The sequence below is a fragment of the Danio rerio genome, chromosome 14, assembly GCF_052040795.2.
Source record: "Danio rerio strain M-AB ecotype USA chromosome 14, GRCz13ab, whole genome shotgun sequence".
Taxonomy (NCBI): domain Eukaryota; kingdom Metazoa; phylum Chordata; class Actinopteri; order Cypriniformes; family Danionidae; genus Danio; species Danio rerio.
Window position 1 is genome coordinate 24,954,020 of NC_141034.1, and position 6,551 is coordinate 24,960,570.

A 6,551-nucleotide genomic window follows, 5' to 3' on the forward strand; every position below is an offset into this window, starting at 1 on the left:
CAGTTGTTTTAAGTTAGAAAGCCAAATGTTCTCCTTCTATTCAAATTTTACATTGTAGGGTTCTCACAACATATTTGCCCAGCGGCAACCATTGCCACTTATTCAAATACAATTTTCTTGAAAAATTTTTTTTTTAAAAACTGGAGAAAATATATGCAAAACATGTTCATATATAGGACACTATTTACAAGGCTACATGCATAAAACCATTTTTTTTTTTTAAAAATGGGCGCAAATGAGTTAACATTAACAAAAAAGCTCACCTCTCAGATCTCCAACAGCATCGATTCAGTTAGTTCGTCTCTTTGCCCAGACACATTTCCGCTGTGTTCTTCTCTATTTGCAGTGTGTTTTTGTATTTGTGTGCTGTCAAATTAATAAACATTATTTATTTTGGGGTAGTTTTTTTTTTTTTTTTTTTTTTTTTGTGTGTGTGTGTTCCAAAGATGAATGAAGGTCTTGGGGGTTTGGAATGACATGAGGCATTTGGGTGAACTAACACTTAAATACCACACCTCTCTTTAACATTATCTTGCCTCTCATTTTATCCTGCCTGCATCGTGATGATGAGTGACACTGAGTTTAACCATGCGCTTGATGGTTTATTTAAATCTGAAACCCCGCTGTAAACAACAGTAATTGTTATTCTTGCAAACAGCACTAATGATGAGTAATAATCTATCCGTTAACTATGTTCTATGGGATGAATTGGGTTCAGTGTGTCTCCTCTGACCCTATGCTGATAAACATCATTAAACCAGCCCAAATAAAGCACTCGAGCAGCTCAGATTCTGCAGTTCTTGTAAATCTGTGTGTTTCTGGCTGTTTGTGAGTCTTGTCAGATCATCAGCCCTCGAAACGATCTCCAAGTTCATTACAAAAGCGCTCATATTCACAAATCTAATTGCAAAGTAATAGGTCACAGACTATTTCATAATACAGTCCAGCTGTCTTTTACTGCTCTCATGTCAGAGCTATACAGCATGGCACTGTTACTTTCATCACAGGCCATGAGGTTCGGCTGAAGTTTCCATGAACGGTATCTGGTGTTTACAGAAGTCCAGTTGTAAACACACTGTAAAAACCCAACATTCAACTTTATCAAATTAATTGAGTGTAGTTAGCTCAAAATTTACTGAAAGTTAATTTTACTCATTTGAAAAGAGTTTTGAACTCAGTGTTAAAGGTAATTAGCTAATTAAATCCCTCATTACTTCAACATAAATGGAGCAAGTTCACAGTACTCAGATTTTTTATTTTTTTACTCAAATGGTTTGTAGCAGTCGGTTTCCTTAAACTGTTTGAGTTGACTGAACTTATTGGACTTTACAGTGCTCAAATGGTTTGAGTTCTCTTCATTTATCGGTTTTTACAGTCCTCAAATTACTTCATTTACTGAAAAAGATTGGAACAACTTGAAGGTATTACGTTAGCTTATTAGTTTTTACAAATTTAAGTTGGTTGAACATACATCAATTAAGTTGTAAATTCTCATTATAAATTAGTATTTTGAATTACACAGACATAATTTGTTTGAGTGTAATATAACAGACCAGAACAAGGGCTGCATTTCCCAAACAACAACATAGCTCTGGGCTGAATTATCATAGTACGATGCATCGTTTCGGAAAAAAAAATGATGTAGTGACGAGTGTTTCCCAAAACCGTAGCTGCTTTGTCACAGATCCATCTTTTGAACCATGTTAGTTATAACTTAAAACGTCCATAATGATTCTCTAAATGAGCTGGAGTAACAACTTCTTTAGTGAAAAAAACCATAATTTTTGTGCAAATTATATTGTTTTACACGTACACGCATTTAAAACAATTACAATATTATTTTTGGTAAAAACATGCACTAGTATTCCATATTAACTTAAATATATGTAAACGGCCCATGTAAAGACAATGTTTCCTTTACAAATATTATTGAGAACATGCCATAATCTAATCTAAAACATAAAACGTTAAAGCTAAAACATATTCTAATCTCATACATAGGTCAAATAAATCGGGTTAGGCGAATGTTTGTTATTTACAGTAGGCTATTTATTAAAAGAAAAGAAAACAATCCTACTTCATCATAATAATAATTATTATTATTAATTGATTATTATTATTAGGTAGGATATATTTTTTAAGTCTACTTTTACAGTTTGACACATTCAAACTACTGCAGAAATGTTCTAAAAAACAGGCCCATGTCATATAGGCCTACAGTACAGATTTCTTAATAAATAGCCAATTATAAATAAAAAGCATTATCATATGCTATATATTTTTGTTTTGACAAGCTTTGAAGACGTAACGTAAATTCCATTTTTAAATAAAAATTCACCTGATTCATGGCTGCGTTCAAAATGACATCCATGTTTTTAAAGTGCACTGTGAAGGGAGCGCAATTGTCAATATGAAGATCGCTAAACCTGAACTGTAGAAATACTTTGAAAGCAAATTACACCTAAGAGAGATGACTTTAATGTTTTTGTTAATCATTCCAAGTTCAAAAGAAATAGGGCATAGGGGGTATAATTGGGAATAGAACACAGCCAGGAACTCTGTTTCTAAATACAGCTCAAGAGTTGTGGTTTCAAGCATACAAGTTTGCCATGCAGTTTGTAAATGTTCATTGGAACGATGGATTTGGGAAATGTCAAATAGAACTTGTAATGACACAGCTTGTGACCTTAGTTGGCTAACCATGGCTTTCGGAAACGCACCCCTGAACAGAACAGAAGATACCTTTCGTAATCAATTAACTGATTGTTAAAATTTGAAACTGAAATAAAATTGTAATTAATTTTAGCGAGACACTCCTAATTATTGCATATCAGTTCACAATTGATTCAATTGCTTACTAAAATGAGCTAATTTCTATATTTTATTGATGTATTCCAGTATTTACTTACTTGTTGTCCTCACATCAAAAATGACAACAACCTACACTGCAAAAAATGCTTTTCTTGCTTACATTTTTTGTCTTTTTTCAAGTCTAAATATCTAAAATTTCTTATATCAAGAAGCATTTTCTAGACAAGCAAAACATATTGTCTTGTTTTGAGAAATAAAATGCCAATATTAAGTGAGTTTTTCCTTAAAACAAGCAAAATAATCTGCCAATGGGGTAAGCAAAATAATCTTGTTTTTTCTTTTGACGTAAGATTATTTTGCTTACCCCATTGGCAGATTATTTTGCTTGTTTTAAGGAAAAACTCACCTAATTTTGGCATATTATTTCTGAAAACAAGACTATATGTTTTTCTTGTCTAGAAAATGCTTCTTGATTTAGGAATTTTAAGATATTTGGACTAGAAACAAGACAAAAAATCTAAGTAAGAAAAGCATTTTTTGCAGTGTAAAGAAAATATTTGTAAACATTTTGTTTAGATAAATAAAAATATTTTTTTTAAATAACAATCAACATGTACTATCAGAAATTCAAAATCGGGTTTCATTTCATTTTAAAATGTTTACTGAATGTCTTCTGGACGTGAACGAGCAGCCTTCTTGTTGTGAGTAACAGTGCTAATCACTGAGCCACCATACTTACGAAAATTCAAATTTCCAAAATCTGAAAAGTGTCTTTCCCTGCAGTTTCTTGCCTGAAGTTACACTCTTGGGTTTCTAAATTTGATGGCTGATAATTATGCAGGACCCAAACAATTTTTAGCACTTGATAATCCAGTGATTTGTGCATAATTTGACCAGCTATTGTTTTTGGATGCTTTCTTTCACAAGCAGAGCCACTCTAAATCTGGAAGTCGATTCACAACAATTTAAAGAAGAAAAGCCAGCATCAAACACTCAGCCATTATCGCCAGGCATAATTACTCACATTTTCACTGTGCTTATGGAAATCAATGTTTATTATCCAGAGCAGTGATCCCTAACAATGTGTGCATTGATTCTGTGTTTGAAATCATCCAACATAATGGAGTTAATCCAAACCATTTATCAACACACGCTCTAATTCTGCTCTGAAATCTTTCTGCTTTTGTAGTCTTATATTATGGATCCATCGTTAGAAGAGGTGGATGTTTAATGCTTGTTTAAAAAAGTAACTTGTGCCTTTTAGTGATTTCTATTGTGCTTGTAATACTGAGATAAAACTCAGAAATGTAGGATATGAACTCTACATCAACAAATGGGCTATATTCACACAAACTTTTTTTAAAAAATTACCAAATTGTAACATTTAAGATCTGATTTCATTAAAAACCAGCAATCTTCAATGGCTGTTAGATATATGATAAGAAGTAGTTCTCAGATCGGACAAGAAGCATTGCGTTGAATCATTTCCACACCGCCAACCTCAAAATAGCATTTAACTTTAGGTTAAAATAGGACGCTTTATTTTTTTAGCAAGTTTCTGCGCTAGCCTGTTGCTACTGACAGTGCTAGTGGTTACAACGGTCTTTCATCTCATTTAACACTTGAACAAGTAAATGAATGCTTAAGTCTATTTAACTGAATGTATTGTAATTACATTACAACATCAATGCTGTACAGCAGGCGTGTCCAAACTACGGCCCGCGGGCCATCTGCGGCCGCAATCAGTTTTGTGGCGGCCCGCGAGGCTTTTTATAAATATCAATAGAATCTGGCCCGCTATACAAAAATGAACGTAATTCAATAAATAACCACCGGGTGTCGCTATTACATGCATTCAATTAAGCAGCAGTTCTTGTTATGATCTATCTATCTATCTATCTATCTATCTATCTATCTATCTATCTATCTATCTATCTATCTATCTATCTATCTATCTATCTATCTATCTATCTATCTATCTATCTATCTATCTATCCACAGTTGAAGTCTGAATTATTAGCCCCTCTTTGATTTATTTCTTCTTTTTTAAATATTTCCCAAATGATGTTTAACAGAGCAAGGACATTTTTACTGTATGTCTGATAATATTTTTTCTTTTGGAGAAAGACTTTTGTTTTATTTCGGCTTGAATAAAAAGCGGTTTAAATTTTTTTATGAACCATTTTAAGGTCAAAATTATTAGCCCTTTTAGTCTTCAGAACAAACCATTGTTATAAAATAACTTGCCTAAATACCTTAACTTAACTAGTTAACTTGATTAACCTAGTTAAGCCTTTAAATGTCACTTTAAGCTGTATTGAAGTGTCTTAAAATATCTAGTCAAATATTATTTACTGTCATCATGGCAAAGATAAAATAATTCAGTTATTAGAAATAAGTTACTAACACTAATATATGTTTAGAAATGTGTTGAAAAAAATCTTCTCTCCGTTAAACAGAAATTGGGGAAAAAATAAACGGGGGCTAATAATTTAGGGGGGCTAATAATTTAGGGGGGCTAACAATTCTGACTTCAACTGTATTTATATATATATATATATATATATATATATATATATATATATATATATATATATATATATATATACACACGTGTCTGTGTGATGTATGTAAAATTTGGCCCGCAACAGCGTTTGTTTTTTTGCATCTGGCCCTCGGCCCAAAAAGTTTGGACACCCCTGCTGTACAAGGTACCTTGTAAAATTGAAAATATTCACTTTAAGCTTTCACGGGAAGTTTATTGTTGGCTTCAAAACTCTAGCTGTGTACAGAGCCCATTTACATCTCCTGATTCCAACTGATTTTTTCCTCATTTGACACTTTAATTCACACAGTTGTGAGTGAAAAAACGTTCATACAATTATGAGTGATTTTAATTCTCTGACCTTGTGACATTTCTCAAAACTGTAAGAAATACATTACAAACAAAAAATTTCTGGAAAAAAAAAACTCATTCACAAAATACACAAATGTGCAGTGTGAGGAAAAAAACTGTCAGAATTGAGATTTTGAGGGGAGAGAAAAAGAAACTTTGACAAACAGTCAGAGAACTCAGGCATATATTTGAAGTCAGAATGATTAGCCCCCCTGAATTATTTGCCCCCTGTTTATTTTTTTCCCAATTTCTGTTTAACAAAGAGAAGATTTGTTCAACACAATTCTAAACATAATAGTTTTAATAACTCATCTCTAATAACTTTAATTTTCTTTTATCTTTTCCATAATGACAGTAAATAATATTTGACTAGACATTTTTCAAGACACTTCTATACAGATTAAAGTGACATTTAAATGCTTAATTAGGTTAAATAGGTTAACTAGGCAGGTTAGGGTAATTAGGCAAGTTATTGTATAATGATGGTTTGTTCTGTAGACAATCAAAAAAAAAAAAAAAAGCTTAAAGGGGCTATTAATTTTGACCTTAAAACGGATTTTAAAACCGCTTTAATTCTAGCCAAAATAAAACAAAATAAGACTTTCTCCAGAAGAAAAAATATTATCAGACATACTGTGAAAATTTTTTATATCTGTTAAAAATAATTTGAGAAATATTTCAAAAAAGAAGAAAAAAAATCAAAGGGGGGCTAATAATTCTGACTTCAAATATATGCACAGATATAGCATTGTATAGCTTCCTATTAAAAATATGAATTTAAAAGATTTGTGAGGGGTGTATTTTATATGCTGAGCACTGTACCTTGTCATCTCAATTAACCGAT

General features: G+C 32.0%; 1 long non-coding RNA gene across 1 annotated transcript; it reads right to left on the reverse strand.

Moving 5' to 3' along the window:
- Positions 1–1,933: 1,933 nt before the first annotated feature.
- Positions 1,934–6,288, reverse strand: LOC147833944 (uncharacterized). Its single transcript, XR_015507484.1, has 3 exons — positions 5,509–6,288; positions 3,353–4,501; positions 1,934–2,867 (listed from the first exon to the last, which is right to left on the reverse strand). It is a non-coding gene; the product is annotated as an uncharacterized LOC147833944 (long non-coding RNA).
- Between the last annotated feature and the right edge of the window lie 263 nt (positions 6,289–6,551).